Consider the following 20,238-nt stretch of genomic DNA (forward strand, 5'->3'; position numbering starts at 1 on the left):
CCTAAAACCAACCTAAATGCTCCGGTATAAACTAGCCATTAAAAGAAGAGCACCAACAAAAGGCCACATTAGTAAAAGACAGGATCTGCAGTTGTAGTTTAGCAGGGAGAGAGACAAAATAAGGGATAAGATATTGTTTCTGCTGCCTAAGACAGACGGACTTTAATAACACTTAACAGAATGATGCACATTAACGATCTCAGAAAGCACTTCTTATGCCTCATCCATCATGCGGAGGAGAAAATGAAGCCTTCGACAGCATTAGGAATTATTCTAGATCTTGTCAGTAATTCGCAGCTTCTCTGTAGTATCGTAACACAAATTTGTGTGTATGAGACACTGACCATTAATCTAGGGGCTTTTTTTCACTCGCCACAGCGTGCTGAGAATGTATCAATTGTTTCATGGAGAAATTTCACAGATGAAGCCTTACTAAATAAAACACGGAAGAGGAAAGAGATATAGACAGAAACATAAACAAGGGGAACTCAGAGACAAATTATTATCCTTAAAACAAAAAACACAATAAAATCTCCATATATGTGTTTTCTGAATGGGCAACAACAGACCTCATTCACTGAAAATAGTCAGAATATGCAGTGATTACAAAGTTATGCTCATACATACAAACAGACTTATATTTAATTTTCTAGGAGCCTTTTTTCCCCTCCTTACCAGAGCACAGGAAAAATCCTGATCTCTCCTCCCAGGAGAGTCGTGTATTTTTACAAATAGTAGCAAAACAAATTTCAATGCAAAATGCCATACGGCTAAATAAACAATAGCTTTTGGCAACCTTTTCCTTAAGTCGAAATCTGCTGTTAATCGCATGATAGCTGTTTCAACTGGAATCTGTACTACAAAGGAAAATGTCCATAAATATTTGTACAGCAAACTCCTAAGAAAAAAACCCTCTGAGTACACTCCAAACTCATTTCTATACATGTGACGTAAAGATGAAAGCTAATGAGTTATATGAAGTTTATGATAAATTAAAACTGTTCTGCTTCCAAAACTCATACAGCAAGCAGATGTATGTTTACATAGATGTGATCGACTGCTCAACAACAGAACAACACTTGTCAGACAGAATGAGGTGAATTCTCCCCTAGATGTGGAGGAGCTGAATTGTCTCAGGAAAAAAAAAAAAAAAAAAAAAAAAAAAAAAGGATGGAATTTGATCAAATACTAATCACGCAGCAATAATCAGCCTTGCAGTGGCCTAAAACATACACTATTTTATCTCAATTGAAATAGTGACATATATCCAAGAAGTCCTCAAAGAAACTTGGATTTAGATAATATATTGTGATTGCAGTAGATATGCAGGATTAAAATCATTCTTGATCTTCAAACAGAATAAGAATGTATAGTTCTGTTTACCGCACATATATTTGTACATAAAAGATATGACAAATATTTTAGGTTATTTAGAAGCCCATAGTTCTTTATTTTGAATTTTTACAGATCGAATACTGGGAAAGCGATTTGACAGTCACAGGTAATAGGCACAAATTACAGATTAAACTCATTAGAAATTATAAACACTCATATAGTCTCTTAAACCCCCTGACGAAACCTGAAAATTAGAAATCCAATAACCAAGCATCAATAGGGTCTTTAACGGCTGGACAGATGTTTAAACTGCACGATGCTCATGTCAGGAGTGAAACGAAACAGTTGAAAATCAAGGTTTGCACTAAATAACAAGGCACTGATGTCAGATCAGATCATTCATATAAACTGTTTTAATCCATCTTTTGGCATTAAGTTACGTTATTCTGTAATTGTATAATTTTGTTGTTCATTCATTTTGCATAATATGAATAGAATAAAATAAAATAAAAAGCTAAAATAAAATAAAATAAGGAAAATATGCAGATGAGGGAGACTGTTCTAAAACACTCTGCATAGCTATCCTCAGAAAAGGATTACTATCAAATTGATACATACAGAAAGTCAGGACTATTGTCAGAATAAAAATGTAAAAAATGCTTAAAAATAAAATCTTATCAGCAAGCTTTAATTCATGGCTTATTTAATTAAATCACAGAGGGAAATATTGTAGGAATGGTCATCTCACCAACAGTAACCAGATAAATCCCTAGGAGCGGGCACTGGGATAGCAAAAGAAAAATTGTTTGTGTTCCTAGTGTTCGGTCTGACCTGGGAGGGATAACAAAAGAATCTGGCATGAATATGTATTTTTATAGAGCGTGCTGCTGGTAAACATACCAAATAAAATAGAGTGGATTATTTTAAAATAGTTTCTCCTTAACTCTCAATATGTTTAATATGATGATATGAAAAACTATATATAAACCAGAAACATATTCAGCCCATACAAATTCTTTACAGCGCAGTAAAAAGGCAGCCAGATTTCAGCAGAAGAAAACAAACAAACAGAAATGCTCCGAAGCTGCCCTGTCTCTCTGCAAGCCTGCGTGCTCTCCAGTGCCGAGATAAAGACCCAATCTGCTCATCAAACACCTCCGGGCTCGGCCATCTAATAGGAACAAATTGGCAATGACTGCCCAAGCAAGTAACACAGGCCCACTGATTTGTAGATTGATACTGATGCCTAATGATCCCCTTGGGCAGATCAATAGCAACAATCCTCATCCCTGCCTTTCTTCTTTATTGGCACGGAGGACCGAGGCAAGCAGAAGCCGTGCGCGCGCTCCCCAGCACCGGCGCTCCCGGCCGTGGGGCAGCAGGGGCTCCTCCGCAACGGGGGCCAAGGTGACCCGGCCTCGACGCTTTGCCAACTTAGGGAGATCACTGCTGCCCATGCTCCTGTGCCATGTGAGCACCAGCAGTGGCTCCTGGCCACCCCAAGCACGTGCCACCGGCCCACGCTGGGCACGAGGACCGCTGCCACCGCAGCTGGGATGCAGCGCCCGCGGCCAACGCGCATCAGGCCAGGCCCACGGCTGGGCGCTGGTGCCTGGACAGCACCGAGACACCAAGGGTCAGGTGAAAACACAGCACGTGTCAGCACCGCGCTTTAAAAGTTGAGATTCCTAAGAACCCAAGGCAAGCACGGTGCTTCAGTGGCACAGAAATGCAAGAGGTGGCGGCCTGGCCATTGTTTAGGAACCAGGCCATACGGACAGGTGGATTTACCCTGCGGACTGCCTTAATAGGGTTATACTGCACTTCTTCCCTTGATGCTCCTGCCTTTTCCCTCCTCGACTTTGTCTTGTTGTCTCTTAGTGCACTACAGTATGATCAATCAGGCAATTTCAACGCAGGATTTTTATTCGGTTAACCGTGAGTCACTTTCATCCACTTTTCCCAGCCCCACCCCTTGAAAGAATTAGGGATTTTCTATTTATTTATTAATCTAGTGAATACAGTTATCCCATTAGTATATCCTTTTAAAGTCCCTGGTAATACCTAAGAAAAACTAATAGAGGTGCTTTGCTTTTTTTTTTTTTTTTCAGTGAATTAATGTTAGTGACGTTCTGCAGACCTGTGAGTGGTCATTTACGGCACCGTGGCTGCTGGCAGGCATCGCACGCAGCACTGAAGTTCTGCGGCAGCTTCCCTCGCTCTAGAATAGCTGTGTATGAGCACAGACCTCACCAGGTGCACCCCAATCAGCAGGTAAGCAAACACAGAAAAAAAGAAAAAAGAAAAAAAAAAAAGAAAAAAACAACAGCAGAAAGTTTGTGTCTGCGGAATATGAAATATTAATCCTGCAGTTAATGGGTGTGCATCGCCACCTGAATCGCTCTCCCCCGCTAACTCCTCTGCGCACACCCTCGGGTCCCTGCTGTGCCCACGGGCAGGCTGAGCGCAGCCTCGCTTCTCGAACCGCGCTCAGCCCCACGGCCGCCCGCCCGCGACCTGCTTTGTTCAGCAATCACTGTGCTATTTTTATTCTTTACGGCCGTTTTATTAAAACGTGGATAAAGCGAAAGGCGAAGGATAAAATTAAATTTCATAAAACGTCCCTCCAGTAAAAGATTCCCTTTTAATCACAAAAGCGCCTCTCCCGTCTCTCCCCCTGTACCGTCTCACCCTCGCGGTGGGCACGGAGCCGCACCGCCACCCGGGTGCCCCCCACCCGCTACGTGTGTCCCTGCCCGGCGCTGCCCCCCTGGCACACGCAGCGCTGCTGCCGGGGCTCCCCCCCACCCCCGGGCCGTGCCGCAGCCCCGCTCCTGCCAGCACCGGGGGCTGCGCTCTCCGCCGCCGTCGGACCCACGAGGAGCCCCGGCGGGGGGCAGCGCCCTGGGCCCGGCCCTGCCCGCACCCCCCCCCCCCCCCCCACGGGGGGCCGCCCGTGCCCACGCGCGACCCGGCCCTCGCGCCTCCCGCGGACACGCGGCCGGAGCCCCGCGCCCTGCCCCGCGCCCCCACGCGCGGCCGCCGCCGGGCCCCGGGGTGCGCGCGGCCCCCACGCGGCCCCCGCGCGGCCCCCGCGCGGCCCCGGCGCCCCCACGGAGCGCGGGGGGCAGCGGGCGGCGAGGAGCGGCCGCGGCGCCGGGAGGAGGGAGGGGAGCGCGCACGTGTGACGGCGCAGCCCCGCGCCCATTTGCATATTCACATGAGCTCCGTTCCCAGATTGCTTAAGCAGGCAAGAAGTTAAGGTGTCTTCTCCACCCACCTTCCCTCCCTGCTCCGCCGAGGAACGGCAATTTATAACCAAAAAGGGAGCGGGAGGCAGAGAGGGGAAAGGAAAGAAAGGGTTCGCGCACACCGCCTTACCTCCGCCGGCTGGCTCCCGCTCTCCGAGGAATTCCCCCTGGTTCCGCTAGAATTTTTGAGAACCATCCTTCAGGGTTTTTAGTTTTCCCTTTCTCTCCCTTCCTCCTCCTCCTCTCTCGGTGTTGTGACTGGGTTTATAAAAAAATAAAAAAGACAACTCCATGTTAAGCTAGCAGTCAGGGCATCGTGAAGTCTAGGGCTACAGGGGGAGGGAAAAGAGGAGGGGAGGGTCACAGCTTAATGCCTTACAAAAGGGAGCCAAAAGCCTCTATATTTTTTTTTTAATATCCTACACAAAACGCTGGCATGCATATACATGTAATACAGGCGCGCGCAGGGCCACGTACATGTCGCTAATTAGATTTTCGCCAAAAACTGTCGAGGCTCAGCCTATGACGCAAATAAACGCAACGGCATTCGGAGTTAATGTGGAAACTCCATCCCTAACCTGCCCTGTTGTTCCTCCGTGTGCACAGACACCCGAGGAGCGCGAGGTTTTATGTGGCGTGCAGCACTGTTTGCGATAGCTCGCACAATGGTTGAGCATCCAGGTTCAGCCTTAGCCACACGGTGCTGGCTGGGGCTGCTTCCCTGCAGCAGTGCCGGTACCGAGGTGCACTTCTGCACAAATTAATTTCCACGTTGCACGGCTCTAACGAGAGCGGGGGAAAAGGGGGGAAAACAAAATCGTGCGTCCCCTTGCAAATATACCAAATTGGCCTCCCCGTGTTTACGGAGAGGGTGACCAGGAGCGCAGGCCTATTGTTCTGAGAGGCACAGCTTTTGTTAGCCTGGGCAGCACGGGCTGTGCCCCCAGCCTGCCCGGTTCCTCCAAGGAGCTCGGATCCCTTGCACCAAGCACGCCACCGCTCCATGGATCGCGTCCACTTTTTAACAGCCTTGCATTAAATGTTTGCTGCAAATACGCGGCGCGTACACGTGGCACCTTTTTACAAACGTGTCATTACCATGAATGATTAAGGGCTTCGTCGCTCCCCTGTGCAAGGTCTTAGATCTGATTGCTGACTGATTGCTGAATTCCACTGCACACCTCACAACATGATTTCAGTGAGGGGGTCAGGAAAAAAAAAAAAGGCACTTTATTAAAGATTTTTTTTTGCACACAGAATATTTAGGAACAGTCAAATTTATTTTTGCAATTGGCAAAGGCAAATTTGCTCCTAAGCTGAACCGTCGCGCGTCGTGTTTCATCCCAGCGTACGTTTTTATGGAGAACTTATAAACCCCTGAAATATGCGGTGTCTATCAGGAGCGCTGGATGTTAGATCACACGCCGCAGCAGCGGGAGCTGCTCTCTCTGAGGCAGGGGCTATGGAAGCTAGCGCAGGAGCGGTGTTTGCGTGTGCGCTTGTACAGTAACTCCATGTGTGTTCGCCACTGTACGGGGCTGCGGCGGTGCAGGGCAGACAATAGGAGCTGGGGAGAGCGAAGGAGTTAACGGGAGCTCTGCTCCTGCGCCCGCCAAGTTGCACGGGGCTGAGCGGGGACGAGGAAAGCAGGTCAGTGGCGACCAACTGGTTAAGCAAACGCCAAAACAAAGAGCGCTTCTTTATTTTGGCGAGACCTTGGTAGGCACGCTTTCTTATCAAAAATGATTTCTCTGCCTTTGTTTCTCTCCTCCTTCAAAGAGAGTGGGAAACGTGGTGCTTTGTATTCACGCCTGGTTTCCAAAGGAAGAAAGGTGATTTTTAAGCATCTGACCACCGAGCGTGAGTTACTCGTCCTCCACCCAAAACTGATTAAAAAAAAAATTCTTTGACAAGACTCAAAGGGTCCCTGAAATAAAGAAGAAAGAAAAAAACATCCAAAACATTAGAGACAGAAACATTATATTTCAATATTATCATATGAATTAAATGTAATCCTTGAAGCGACTAGTCCCAGGGGTCACATATTAGGCCATTTTTTTCTTTTTTTTTTTTTATTTAATAGAGGTCATCCAGGCTGAAAAGCAGAACCCAAATGAAAAGCATCTTCAATGTGGTTATAACATGAGCTGCACGAGGTCAGGCAGTGTCTTGTATGGCCTCATAAAAAATACATAACCAGACAGCCTAATAGTATTTCTTTGCATTCATTTTTGGATGGGAACTGGCGGGTGGGGGAGGGGGAGGGAAGGGGCTGATGGAGATAGGAACATATAAAAAACCGCACGTACATTTCCATAATGTGCAGCTTTTAATACATTTCAGTTAGGAAAAAATGAACATTCATTTTAAAAGATGCCTCAGTGAGCTTTCTTTAAAGGACCAATCCTAAGAACTATTTCCATGGCCCTAAAAACAGAGGTGGCATTTTAGCGTAGCCCTGTGTGCGCGTGCGGCTCCTGCACACACGCGTGCATTTATTTAGGACAGTGGTGCTACAGCCATGCTTAATTGGAAGTGCAACCATGTTGGGCTCGCTTTCATTAAAAATTCCTAATGCACTTTGTTATTTGTCCGTACACAAACACAGCCTGATTAATTTGAATTATTTCTCTTCTGAAAAGAAATACAGATGAAAAACCCCGGTTACATGGTTTCTGCTTTAATTTGCTCTCACAGGGGAGGGGTTTGCCCAGCACAGAATTTATGCAGGTTGCAAAGATACACTGGGTGGGAGAGAGGGCAAGAGAAAGGCAAGGCATAAAAGGGAGCGAGGGGGGATAAATAAAAATAAACAGCGCTAAAAACGCTGGGAGATAAGAGAATCTCTAAATATTGCCTCCCTTCCCCCTCTCCCAAATATAGCCTGGAGACGAGTGACCCTGCTGGGGAGCGAGCCGCAGAGGTGACCCAATGCTAACCAGCCTGTTAGAACTAATAAGGTGCGCTCCTAAGCCACTCAGCTGACACTGGGGCATTGTGGAAATAACTCTCCTTGTTATTGCCCATCCTCAGCTTGAAATTTACTACTCCTTTGCATTATTAAAGAGACAGCTTGCATTCACTATGGGGGAGAGGAGCTGGGCAGGATAAATAACTGTGCACGATTTTTTTAATGTTATGTTTGTGCTCTCTGTAGTCTTTATATTAAGATTCTGAGCATTAAAGCATGCTGGGTTAATAGGTTGTTATTTATTATTTGAACTGTTTTCAAAAATAAAATCTGGTTTAGAAAAATAAGATTTTTTTCCCCCATGGCAAACGGTCAGAAAACAGGAAACGCGTGAGCCATCGCAGGGAAGGTCAGGCTGTGGCCAGTGGCAGGCCTTGTGGGACAGAAACCTTTCCAAAACGCTTCTCGGTAGCACCGCTGCTCATTCACATCCGATGGGGAGCAGAGCAGAGCAAAACAAAACAAACAAACAAAAAACCCCGCCACGGCATGGCATGGATTACGAGGCCGGGAACAAAAAAGACCTGCTGCAAAATGAATCCGCTCTTGCGAGACAACATGAAAAGGGCGTCAAAATATGGAGCTGCTTTGCATTCTCTGGGCTCTCACATTTTAAAGCAATTGCAGGGAAAGGTAAAACTCTGAGATAGGAGTAGGCGGAAAAAAAGCAATGTTCATCATGCCCTGCCCACACGAGCTTCCCCAAAGCAAATCCAGAGAGGTGCTGCAGCTGCCCCTGGAGCCGGCCGCCCCTCTGCGGGGCAGCTGCGAGGGTGGCAGCGCAACCACCGTGCTGGGATTTACATTGGCACTTAGCAGACCGAACGCTATGGAAAATGGGCTGAGCTGCTTGTACAGAATATTCTGCCATCTCTGAATCAGTTTTCACGGGCAGGCATTTTAACCTCGGTCACCGTAAGGGCTGGAGAGGCCGTACCACGGCAGGTCTCGGGCTGCAGAGCAGGATCCTCCAGCCCCTGCTACAGCCTGGGCCCGGCCAGCAGGGGAGCAGCTATAACAGAACTCTGGGGTTGTTAATTTCGTGTAGCAGATCTGAATTAACATTGGAGACATCACTGTGAATAGTGATCGATGATAAATAAGATCCTCCGGGTAAATACAGAACGCCACTTAGCAGACCATAGTGGGCTGGCAGAAGCAGGGATTGTTTCTGGAGCCAAGGAGGCTTTGCTTCTCTCTTGGTGTTTCATCGGATGCCATGAAATTGGTTACTGGAGGGATTTGAGAGAATTCTTAAGAGAACACAAGAGCCACAGCAATGCTCTAGCTGTCCACACTGACTGTTTTGTTTCTGCAAGTTCAGAGACAACCCATTCTTCTGAAAGGTTAATGTGGTCAGCTGCTGGGAAGACCTGGGATGACAGCAGGAATCAATGCATAGTAATGTGATGAAATACATGTAGCTGCCATAATACGCCGGAGGAGCATATCGTGACCATTGAGCAACCAAGGAGCAGCCCTAGGAGTGGGTGTGATTTGAAGGGAGCAGCCCAGCAGCCCAGCAGACCACCCTTGGTGGGAGCAGAGGGGCCCTGTGCATGCCAGGAGGACAGGGTGGGCTGCAGCGAGTTTTTGGCTCGTGCTCCGTGCAGCGCCCTGGTTCCGCAGGACATGTGCCGTGGAGCAGCCTGTGCATCCCGAGGGACCTGCCCGCCAGATGCAGGATGCTGCCAGCAGCACGCCGTGCCAGCAGCTCCCCTGGAGGCTGGGTGTCGTGGCACCCAACTGGCAGGGTTGCGGCTGGCCAGGCTGCTGCGCTCGCTGTGCTCTCTCAGGGTGTCACGGATTCACAGCAGGCAGAGCTGGAACCACGAGTCTGATCTAGTGGTCACTGGAGAGCCAATAGTCTAGGAGTAGATCAAAGATGACCCAAAGCTTTGAAAGAGGCATGGTGAGAGCTGCTTCTCACGGGAGGTATTGAAAACCATCAAATCACTGGAAATGCTCCGTGTGCGCACACGTTGATCATCCTGGAACCGCAGCCCAAACAGCGTCTGAACATGGATTTATAACTCTTGTTTAAAGCTAACTCTGTGCCTATCGCAAAACCAGGCTGAGTGAGGCTTTAGCATAGGCATACAAAGCGTGTTTAAATACAAAATGTCAACATACATTTATGGCAGCAACTAGCAAACAAGAAGTATTGCTTCAGAGCAAAGGGATAACTGCCGGCTAAGACAGGAAAATGAAACCCAGATTTTTGATAGTGCCAAATATAAACAAGGAATTAAAAGGGATACCTGGACAAACAGGCAAACCGGGAGCCTTACTGACTCTCTCAGTTATTCCCTTTCTGGCGTCCTAATTTTGTGAGTCATCAAAAGTAGCCAAATTAGTCCTGTCAGCAACCGAGCTTGCAGATATTTAGAACTGCTATTCATTTATGTATGCCCAAATATAAAGGTGCTTTTATACAAACACAGCTGCATATACATATTTTTAATCAAGTACCCGTCCTGTAAGTCACGATAATAGCAACAAATGTAATGTTTTACATTCCGGTTGTAATCTCCAAAAGTTTTGGGGTAAAATCGAAGGTGTGGAGACTCACAGGGCTGTGTTAAGCAGCTCTTGTGCTCAGCCTTCAGGTGGCAAAGCTTAAGTAACGAGAGTATTAGAACCGTGACAACACTCTACTGGATTTAAAAATACAATTTTCAAAACTGATTGCCAAACTCTGATCTCAATAGCATGCCAATTTTTTCAGCTCTGCCAGCTGATCCCATAAAAAGTATTATTTCTCCTTACAAACCCAGGCAAAGTTAGGCATCCAAAGAAGAGCAATTTGACTCTAGGGTTTCTAATCCCCTGCAGCTCTCTCGGTAACACTGAACATTCTCTTGAACCGACATCAAAAACGCAATTATAAAAACAACAGCCAAAATTATTTCTTATATAACCGGATTGTATCGGTGCCGTATCTGCCACATTAAACACAGCAGTGGTTAACCTGCTCCACGCTTAATTCCATACCTCTTGTTTAGACTGACTGTTGAAGTGGCTGTCTTGCCATCTTGGCTTTTCTATGTCTCACATTTTATTCATTTTAAACCTGCTTTTTTGATATCTGGTGGGCTTCAGCACTGCCGGCTGTGAGGCCGCGCGGTCAGTGCAGTGGCTGCACGGGGCAGGCAGGAGGTGGGGAAGTGCCGGCTGGCGGCTGCAGCTGAGTCCTGCCCGGGTTATGATCACGTTCACATCAGAGCTATTTTGCCAGAAGGTGCTTAGTGTGTAATTCCATAGACGTGCCTATCTGCGGAGCACAAGCAAACCAAAACTTGAGGTAGGAAGCCCGTAACAAAATAACCCCCAGTCTCCATCTTCAAGGGGCAGCCACTGATGGCCGAGCTCGGCAGCGTGAGCGCTGTGGTGAGGACCAGGAGGGTCAGGAGCCTCCTGGACCGGTGTCCCCTGCAGGTGGCAAGTGGCCCAAACAGAAGATGTGACCCAGGTCTGGATGGAGGAGGGCGAAGGTTAACAGCTGGGTAGGGAGCTGTGCTCCCCTCCTCCCAGAGACCAGAGACCAGCACAGGCCTCGGCTAACTGAGCAAAGACGGAGGGTCTGGCAAGGCTGGGAGGAGAGGCGGCTGGGGACAAATACCTCTCACCTGGGAAAAAGGGCAGGAGAGGACAAGAGAAGCATGAAGCAGCTGTGGTGGTTACACAGCCTTGCAGCCCCAGCAGGACCAATTTCCATCCCGCAAAACCCCTGCGTGTGCGCATCGCAGGCATCCAACACGCCTGCAGCTACTCTGCACCTCTGCAGTGTTTCTGCTGTAACTCTCTTGTACCTCCCTTCTCCTGCTCTCCAAATATAATAGCAACTGACAAACAGATAAAACTTCTTTTTAAAAAAATCTGTAACTAACGTATCTATAACAAATACATGTACGCATTTTAAGCCATTCTTTTGGGAATCAGAATATTAGGTTGCTTTATACAAAACAGGACTTATCTGCTGAATTTTCTAAGCAATATCATTCTTGATTATTAAAAAACAGCTCAGAAGGCTTTTAGCATGCAGAAAAACACCCAAATATATTGAGCCTCTCTATGTGTCCTAATGAAAATTATGAAGGGGGATTTGATTTTTGTTAGCTCTCCCTTTTTAATGTAAACCTACAAGAGAAGATGGACGTCCCCGGGGGTGAAGGAGCTGGTCCTGGTCCAGCCTGCAGGCGTGCCACCAGCTGCCTTCTGAGCTGTGGCCAGTTGCTTAATAATTCTGCAGAATGAGGACAGTAATTCATGTCTCCCATGACTCATCTGGTTTAGCTATTTAAACTAAAACTCTGCAAGATAGGGAGTGAAATTTTAGCTCCTCTCAAACCAGTGAGTTTTGGCACTGACTTCAAAAAAAGGAAAATTGTAGGTTAAACAAGTTCAGGTGTCTATATAGTGAAACACTGATCTTGGCTGTGGTCTCTAAATGCTCTTAGAGTGCTAATAATAAGAATGTGGTGGCATATCCGAGACTACACTGCAGCCACAAAAATGTAAGGTCTTCATTTTCAAACATCTGAATGCTGCCAAAACCAGCTACACAGAAAAATACACACCAGCAGCTGTCCAGCAGTCCAGGTCTGGAAATCATGGAAATGCTAGCCTCCTCTTCGCTTACAACCAGACGTACTTGATAGCTTGCAGAAAATGAACAGAAGGAAAATAGAGCTCACAACTGGGGGTTCGCCCCCCCGGTGAATTAAAGCTAGAAGTGAAAGCTGCGGAGAACAGGAGCCTGAACCCAGCTCCCCCAGAAGAAACCCGCAGCGTGTTAACTCTGGAAGGAAAAGCTGGGAAGCATCAGGGGGTACTGAAGCATCCACGGGAGCAACCTGGTTAGGGGGATTAATCCTGTTTACATGAGACTCCCACATGGGCAACCTGTGCAGTTCTGCGCAGAATAGAGGAGCTCCTGGAGAAGACCCCAGGTTCCAGCCAAGGACACGACTAATCCGCTCAGTGTTTGTCCTAATGAAGAAGCAAACAAACCCAATCTCTGGTTGTACCCCTACTGAAGTGACCTGCTTCCATGAGAGGAAGCCTACAGATAGTTAAATAGATAGCTAAATCATCACTGGTTACAGCTGCTAGTGATAGGGAAGAAGGCACTTAATTTATCTAAGTGATGAGCTTTGCTCTTTGTCAGTTTTTTTTCAGGGAAGATCATTTCACTGTGTAAAAGACTTAGTTGTTAGGGGAAAAAAATAATGATATTCAAATTTTTACTAAGGATCATCCTATAATTCTGAATAGCCATCAGCATAAAATAAAATAAAATAAAATAAAATAAAATAAAATAAAATAAAATAAAATAAAATAAAATAAAATAAAATAAAATAAAAACTCAAGCTCCATAAATGGTGAATTCTATGCAGAATAATGGCACCTTTTTCTGTTGCTGTTGCTTAAAAACTTTAGAACCGTATAGTGAATATTGCAATTTTACAATTAGAAGATGGCATAAGTGTGCTCATCTTTCAAAATCACTTTAAGACCTAAAATATTCCACATCAGCTAGGTATTACTGTTATCCTGCTATTTTCATAAAAGTTTTAGGGGTAGTTCTGCTCTGTAAATGGTGCAGAGAAATTCTGAGTGGATTTCAAAAATCCTTGGTGAGCTGAGGGCTACCTTAATAAAAACAAAGGCATGAACTTGAAACACACACAGTTGCAACTCCCCAGATAACCTTAATTTGGAATAAGAACGTCTTTATTTTATTTAGTTCAGTGGTTCTTAAAGCTAGGACCAAGAGACCACTACCCAGTCGTGGAATTTCTTTGAGTCACTTTGCGTAACCGCACAGAACTGACTCATTCATAAATTTTACTGTTTGGTGTAATTCTATAGACTACAGTTTAGGAGCCAGCGGTTCAGTTTACAGTGTTTTGAAGAAGTTAAACTAACCCCAAAAAGCCAGTTATTCCAGATGAAGTGATCCATCCGTAGAACTATACTGGTGTGGAAGGTGTAACTTTCCTATATAAACAAGTCCTAAACAGCACAAATCCTCCTGAAACTCAATGGCACTTGTGTTCTTAAGTCACGCAGATGCCTTTGAAAACACACGCGTCCATTTTATTCTTGTTACTTCTGAGGCTGTTGAAAGATACTGGGAAATAAAAAATGGTAAAAATCTCTCGGTGATGACTTTGGCTTTCTGACTGTGTTTTGAGCCACCCAGCCGAGGAGTCCCCCTGTTCTTTCCCCACCACTGCCACCCAGAAGCTCCAGGCAAAGCAGGAGTGAACGTCTTTGTAGGAGGTGGCCTAAAAAAAATGGAAAAATAAACAACTTTTGCTTTGAAGAGTGTCTTGTAGTGTTATGCCCCAAGTTAAAAATATCCCGGTAAAATTCAACAACAACAACAAAAAATTCGAACTAAAACAGCAGTGGGGAGGGGAACAGCACAGGTCAGAAGCTGCTCCTGGACTTGCACTCATGTCAGTCAATGACCAGCAAGAAATTGCACTACTCGGTATTTAGAGCATGAAACCACGGCATTCAGCCTAATTCTCTAAAGCTTCCTCCCTCTCCTTCTGCCCATCCGATGACTTGATATATAACCCATAGGAAATAAACATAAAATCTCTCAAAGGGAACCAAGAAGGGCATTTTAAGAACAGATAGTCAATTAAGCATTATCTGCAACTCTCGTGCTTACATCTTCAAACACGAAAGCACAGAAACTTTCCCTTTAAACAGCAGCTTGCTCGTATAGCTGCTAGATGACAAGTCTCATGCACTACTACATAGATGTTCTTACAGATTGGATGGTTATTCCTGGAACTGTAAATACAGAAGGGTTTTGGCACTGCATCTTTGAAGAAAAATACAAAATATACACATAGCACATACATTCTGCTCCATAGTTTATATAAGCTAGAAAGTCATGGCATATGGTGAAGTCGGTTTTTATACAAAGACGTGGAAATGTATACAAAGAAAAATATTCTCAAAAATAATGCAAAACTACATATGGTCATTAAAAAAAAAAATACTCCAATATGTTTTTAAAGAATCTTGCAGACAATTTAAACCCCAGCCATCCCTTCTAGATGATGGAAGGTAATAATGCAATTTATTTTGCAACGTCTACTTCCATCACAGCTCAGTCTTACCAAGCTCCTTTTTACCTTCTGAATGCACTGAGGTAACAAAAGAAAGTTAACTTTATTTAAAAAATAATGCTCTGTATAAAAATGATTGTGTAAATGATTAATAAATACTTGTACGCAGTTCTTTAAACTTTATATCAAATAAGGTTGTGCTTGTTTTCCGTATCTTTGATTTTTTTAAATGCCTAGAGAGACGAAGAGCATGCTGAATAGGAATTCCCTATCAGTGGCAAGTGCTTAATGTTCATTAAATTAAAATACAATTAGCACAGTTCAGCTGCACTTTGGTGAGACCCTGCTTCCGTAAAACCGAGGGCTGAAACAGCTGAGGCAGGAGTCCCAGCAGTGCTTCCCCCTGGATGGTTGGCTACAGAGTCTAAGTACGGCACCCGCACCACTTCGTGGCAGCGATCGTGCAGGAGGGCCACTCAGCTGACGCCGGCTGGTTATAAACGTAACCTTAAGACCTGGTTTTCTTTTAGAATTAAAAACTTCAGCTGGTTTTCAAAGAAACTAAGAAATTTGCCGTGTGAACTGAGCTTGTCTCGCACTCAGCTGATCAGGAGCCACGCTTGCGTTTCACTCCACCACTGCCACTTTCTTTAGCGCTCTCCCTGGGGAAGGGATTAGCACAAACGTTGCCGTTCTACCCGGTATCATCAACGAGAGTGCCTCTGCAAGAGTCAGAAATAGCTGGGCTCTCAAATAAGATTTTAAGGGAAATTTGTATTAAAATTATTCTCTTAACATTTTTCTACTTCTGCATTTCACTGCTAAATTCATAGTTGCAATTCTGTATCTTTGAGGTAATTAACCAGAATTGGTTTGTTAGATACTATATTTAAACTTTAAAATACTATACACCCATTACTCAAGATTCAAAATACTCTGTCTCTCCTGCCAGACTCCACAAGACACGTCTCATACAAATGCTGTAAAGGCCCAGGGAATAGGAGCATTACAGCTCCCACCTCCTGAATCAGAACCAGAGCAGCTCAGAGACGGTGAACGACCCACCCGCAGGAGGAACGCGCCTACTTGGGCATCTCCGAAACAACAAGTTCAGCAGCCACAAGTGTTGTTTTGAAAGCTGCCGAAGACCAATTTGCTTTATTGTTTCTCTTTATGCATGGTTGGATCATTAGCATATGTAAGATGAAACCCTAAACCAAACCAGAGTTTTTATCTTTGACAAACATCTTTTCTAATTAATTTGTTACGGAAAGCAGAGATTACCAAGAGCCAAACTTTGTTGTATATTTTTAAGAAAGACTTGCCATGCCTTCATCAAAAGTCATATAACATAGAATTTTTCATCAGCACTTATTCTATTTTGACAACCTACAGAAAAGAAGAAAAAAAAACAAACTCTTGGGTATACATTGCTTATTTTTTTCTAATGGTAATAACATACTCTCAGAGTCACTTCCCACTGAGACCTGCTAGTTATCACCTCTTTCTTTTATTCTATTAAGCAAATCCTGTGATTCAGTAGAAGGTTATTCCCATCAGCCAAAATGATTAACTAATTCATAATTTCCTTTCCTAGCTTTATACCCTCCTCCTCTAAATTTGGGATAGGCCATTCAGCTACGAAAGAAGAATAAGTTCATACTCAAGGCACTGGAAGTAAAGAATATACTGGTCTAGCACCAAATAACTCACATCTGGAAACCTGAAAACAGTGCTTCAGGAATTTTCACCTTATATTTAACCCAATTATGCAGATCAACATTCGAAAAAATGTGTTTATGGTGTTTCCCAAAGCTACAGAAGTTATTTTAAAACTGATCAGAAGAAAGGATTTAAGAGAAAATCAAACCAAACCATGGAAGAAACATATCAAAGGTCCAAAAAGATGATTTAACAATGTAGAAAGGTGACGACTTTGACTAAAAGACATCTTGGTTTATTAGCAATATAAAGTCAGCAATTAAAATAGAAAACCGGGATGACAAATGGAAACAAAGGAACTAGATAACAAGTAAAATAAACAAGAAGCTGTGGCCAGCAGAATGTGGGTAAGGAAAGCTAAAGACAGCAGAAAAATAGTTACACAGTTAGGGATAACAGTTTTTAAAGTATGAAAGAAAACACAGAAATCTCAACCCACAATGAAATGAAGGTGGTAAAGCTGAAAATACAACGTTGAAAATAGGTCCTATTTCAAATAAATAAATAAATAAATAAAAAGGATTTTGACAAACTTACCAAAGAAGAACAGTAAGGCACTTAACAGTTTGTTAATGATGAACTGAAGTGAAATTAAACAATGATTCAAACAGGCACAATCTCCAAAACTCTGCTGATGTGCACTGTCAGTGGGTCTCGGTCCTGGCACGTGCAGAGATGGGAGCTGATGCAAAAGGAAATGCAAGTCGCAGTATAGCAAGAAGATGCTGGTAATAATATCCAGGTTAAATTAGGAAAGCTAACTTGGGATTCAGCCTGTTTTAGCAGCTGGGAGGGGTGCACGTGTTATCTGGTGCCGGCACTTGGGTTTGTGGAGAGCAGATGTTAGCAAAGAGCAGTGGCTGCGGCAGCACTGGCTACACAGGGACCCAGGCACCTTGCTGGCTGTGCTGCTCCTTGGCACGGGACAGGGGAAAGGGGGGACTGGGCATGGAGCGGATGCTCGGTAGGGAAGCAGAGGCACAGGGAAGATTTCGGCAGACCCAGGGCTGTGCACCATTGTTGGAATCCTGAGGTTAATAATAACTGGGAAAAAAATAATTGGTCATAAAGATGGCACAAAGTTTTGGAGCAGTGAAGAAATGCTGGGGACAAGACAGAACAGTTTGGATCTTTTGCTAAACTGAGCCCATTCAACGAGCTAAGAGCTAAGGAGCTGAATCTGCCTAATTTATCAAAATTAGGCTGAAAAATGATGATTACCATGGAATAAATACTTACATGGGAGAAAGCGCCAAGCACCAAGCACCAACATGTCCCTCACCCTGCAAGGCCAAGCAAAGAGCTGGTGGCAAGAAGCTGAAGTCAGGGAAATTCAAATGACAGCCAAAGGACCTGTTTCTTACCACAAAGGTGATTCACCTCTGGGAAACATTAGGGACAAATGGGTCGATCCTTCATGTTACAGCATTTTTAATCCCATACTCAATGCCTTTCTTGAGGAGAACCCTCAGTGAAACTTGAGTTTGGGGCTAGAAAATCAGCAATTGAGAAAAACTCAAGTGATGGAATGAACATGGGGCCAAAGACCCATGGTCTTAGGTTGTATGGTGGAGAAAAGATTTAAAAAAAAAAATGCCAAGAAAATCCCAAAACTATCATCAAAGCAGCTTCATCAAGTGGAAAACAGCAGCCCTGCCGGTGCCGGCAGCACCCTGGAGCTCAGCCCGCTCCCTGCACGTGGGAGTAAAGCACTGCTGGGTGCAGGTGCAGGTTCTGGAGCATCAAAGTGCTGTTTGAAGGGCAGGCATTGCAAAAGCACAATCTGAAGCACAATTCACAGCAAGGATGTGGGCTGAAGCTGCATCCATATGCCAAAGAAGGGATAGAAGGCCCAGGAGGGCAGAAAGCAATGAAAGCATCACTGTAGTGCCCTGAATTTTGAGGTGGTTTGGAGCAGGAGGCAGGGTGCTGCCATGGGGCTGCTCGTATGCCAATTCCTGCAGGAGAAGCGAGGCGAGGGAAGGCACGGAGCCACCGTGGGCACCGAGCCCTCGTGCTGAGCCCTGAGCTCTGCAGCTCACCCCTGCCTCTTGGCCATGCTCAGGACAGGAAAAAGAGCAGAGCTGAGGGGCCTGGGGCTCACAGAGCCCTGGCGGGTTGGGTGAGGACGCAGACAGTAGCAGATGCTGAAATACCTCTTCTTTAAACGAGGTGGGGGGGGGAAGTGAGGGGCTTTATAAAGAGATTTTTCTGTCCCGATGGAAGCACGACAGCACCCATTGGTGACCTGCTGTCCCCTCGGCTCCCCCTTGTCCGGCCTCCATTTCCCGCAGCCCCCGCCAGGCTGGTGCGAAATGGAGGAGAGAGCAGGAGAGGAGGAGGAAGGAAGGGAGGAAGAAAGGCGCCGTGAGCGGGAGGGCAGGAGAAAGAGAAAGATTGAGCGAGACAGAGAGAATGTCAAAGCTCAAGTCTGGCATTTGCCTATTTAAATTCAATCATGCAGCCCTCGCAGAGCTGGAAATGGATGGCCTGCGTTATGAATTTCTGATCAGACGGCTGATAGGTTATGAGCGGGGACGTAATCCCATTGAGAAAGCCTTTTTTCCCAAGCAAGGGCAAGCAATAACTGCCCTTCAGAGATGGCTCTTTGCTTTGCCCTTTTTATATTTTTTTTCCTTTTCTTAAAAAAAAAAATCCAAATAAGCATTTTTATGATGATAAATGTGTAATAATGATTCATTCTGCCTGCATCTGAAATGGGATATGCCTTTGCAAATCAGACATGCGCTCAAAATAAACTGCCATATTTTTTCTTTTTTAAACCTAATTAGAATTCTCTCCTTCTCTCAGCTCATTTTGTACCAACACTAGTGATCTAAAAAGAAAGTGAAAGGAATGAACACATGCATTGAGGCTGGTATTTTTAATACCCTGCAGGGTTTTTAACGTTTTATAGTTTGCCTTTTTTAACATGATGTGTTTACATAAAAGGCTACAAAAAAAAATTCTTCCAATGGCAAGAACTGCTGGCGTACAGCAGGGCAAGCCAGAAATTATTGCAAAATCCAGTGTTTTCCTTCTTCTGCCCATGTGACATCCTTCAGCATTGCTTCTTGTTAGGTTGAATTAAGCAAAACAGCTGAGGACACTGAAAGATTTACAGGAGCCAAACTCACCAGGAAAGGCAGAGGCATGTGGTGGGGGCAGGCATCGCATCCCGGCACCCAGCCACCAAGGATTTACAGACGTGCTGTCCGGTGCCCACAGTGTTCACAAGGAAAGATGGTACCAACGTGAGCTGTGGTTGGGCCTCGTCTGATACAAGAGATCTGCTGAGATTTGCTAACACCGCAGTGCCCAGCACACGCCTAGGAGGAATTCCAGCGAGGTCAGCAGTCACCAGCCACCACCTCCACAGACCTCCTGTGCCCAGGCTCAGCTTGGGGCTGCAGAACCACTGCGCACAGCGTTGAACGTCATTCCTCTTTCTTTCATGTTTTTCCGTGCTAATGCACTCACATGGATACCTCACCTGAAGTGCACACAGAAAGCTTCGCATCGCCAGCTGCCCCAGCGGGGCTGCAGGGCTGGTTGTGCCCAGGCTGGCACAGGACTGAGCAGCCCCGGGGTGCTGAGACTGAGACCCACACCGTCACTGCATGGCATTTCTGCAAGTTCTTCTAGGTTTGTTGGATTCATTCCCAGATGTGGCTTCTGCTTTTTTTTTTTTTTTTTTTTTTTTTTTTTGATGTTGTAGCACACCAAAATATCTAGAGACAAGTAGCTAAGGCTGTCGGTGTCTTGAAGAAGATCACAGTCTGCAGCCGGGGCTCTGTGAAATTCACAGGCTCCATTTCTGGAAAGGAGGATGCCGAGGAGATCCTCTGCGAACTCACGCAGCCAC

At 45.4% G+C, this 20,238-nt stretch overlaps 2 long non-coding RNA genes across 2 annotated transcripts in view; both read right to left on the reverse strand.

Annotated features, from left to right (window-relative positions):
- Positions 1-1,426: 1,426 nt before the first annotated feature.
- LOC311443094 overlaps positions 1,427-20,238 on the reverse strand; it is a 30,811-nt gene continuing 11,999 nt past the window's right edge. The window contains exons 2-3 of the long non-coding RNA XR_014697079.1: positions 4,717-4,844; positions 1,427-2,506 (exon numbers count right to left, since the gene is read on the reverse strand). This is a non-coding gene — a long non-coding RNA (uncharacterized lncRNA). The remainder of the gene's footprint in view (positions 2,507-4,716; positions 4,845-20,238) is intronic.
- Positions 9,643-12,614, reverse strand: LOC311443296. Its single transcript, XR_014697199.1, has 2 exons — positions 12,138-12,614; positions 9,643-11,186 (listed from the first exon to the last, which is right to left on the reverse strand). It is a non-coding gene; the product is annotated as an uncharacterized lncRNA (long non-coding RNA).

This window comes from Aythya ferina (assembly GCF_964211825.1).
Source record: "Aythya ferina genome assembly, chromosome: 12".
Taxonomy (NCBI): domain Eukaryota; kingdom Metazoa; phylum Chordata; class Aves; order Anseriformes; family Anatidae; genus Aythya; species Aythya ferina.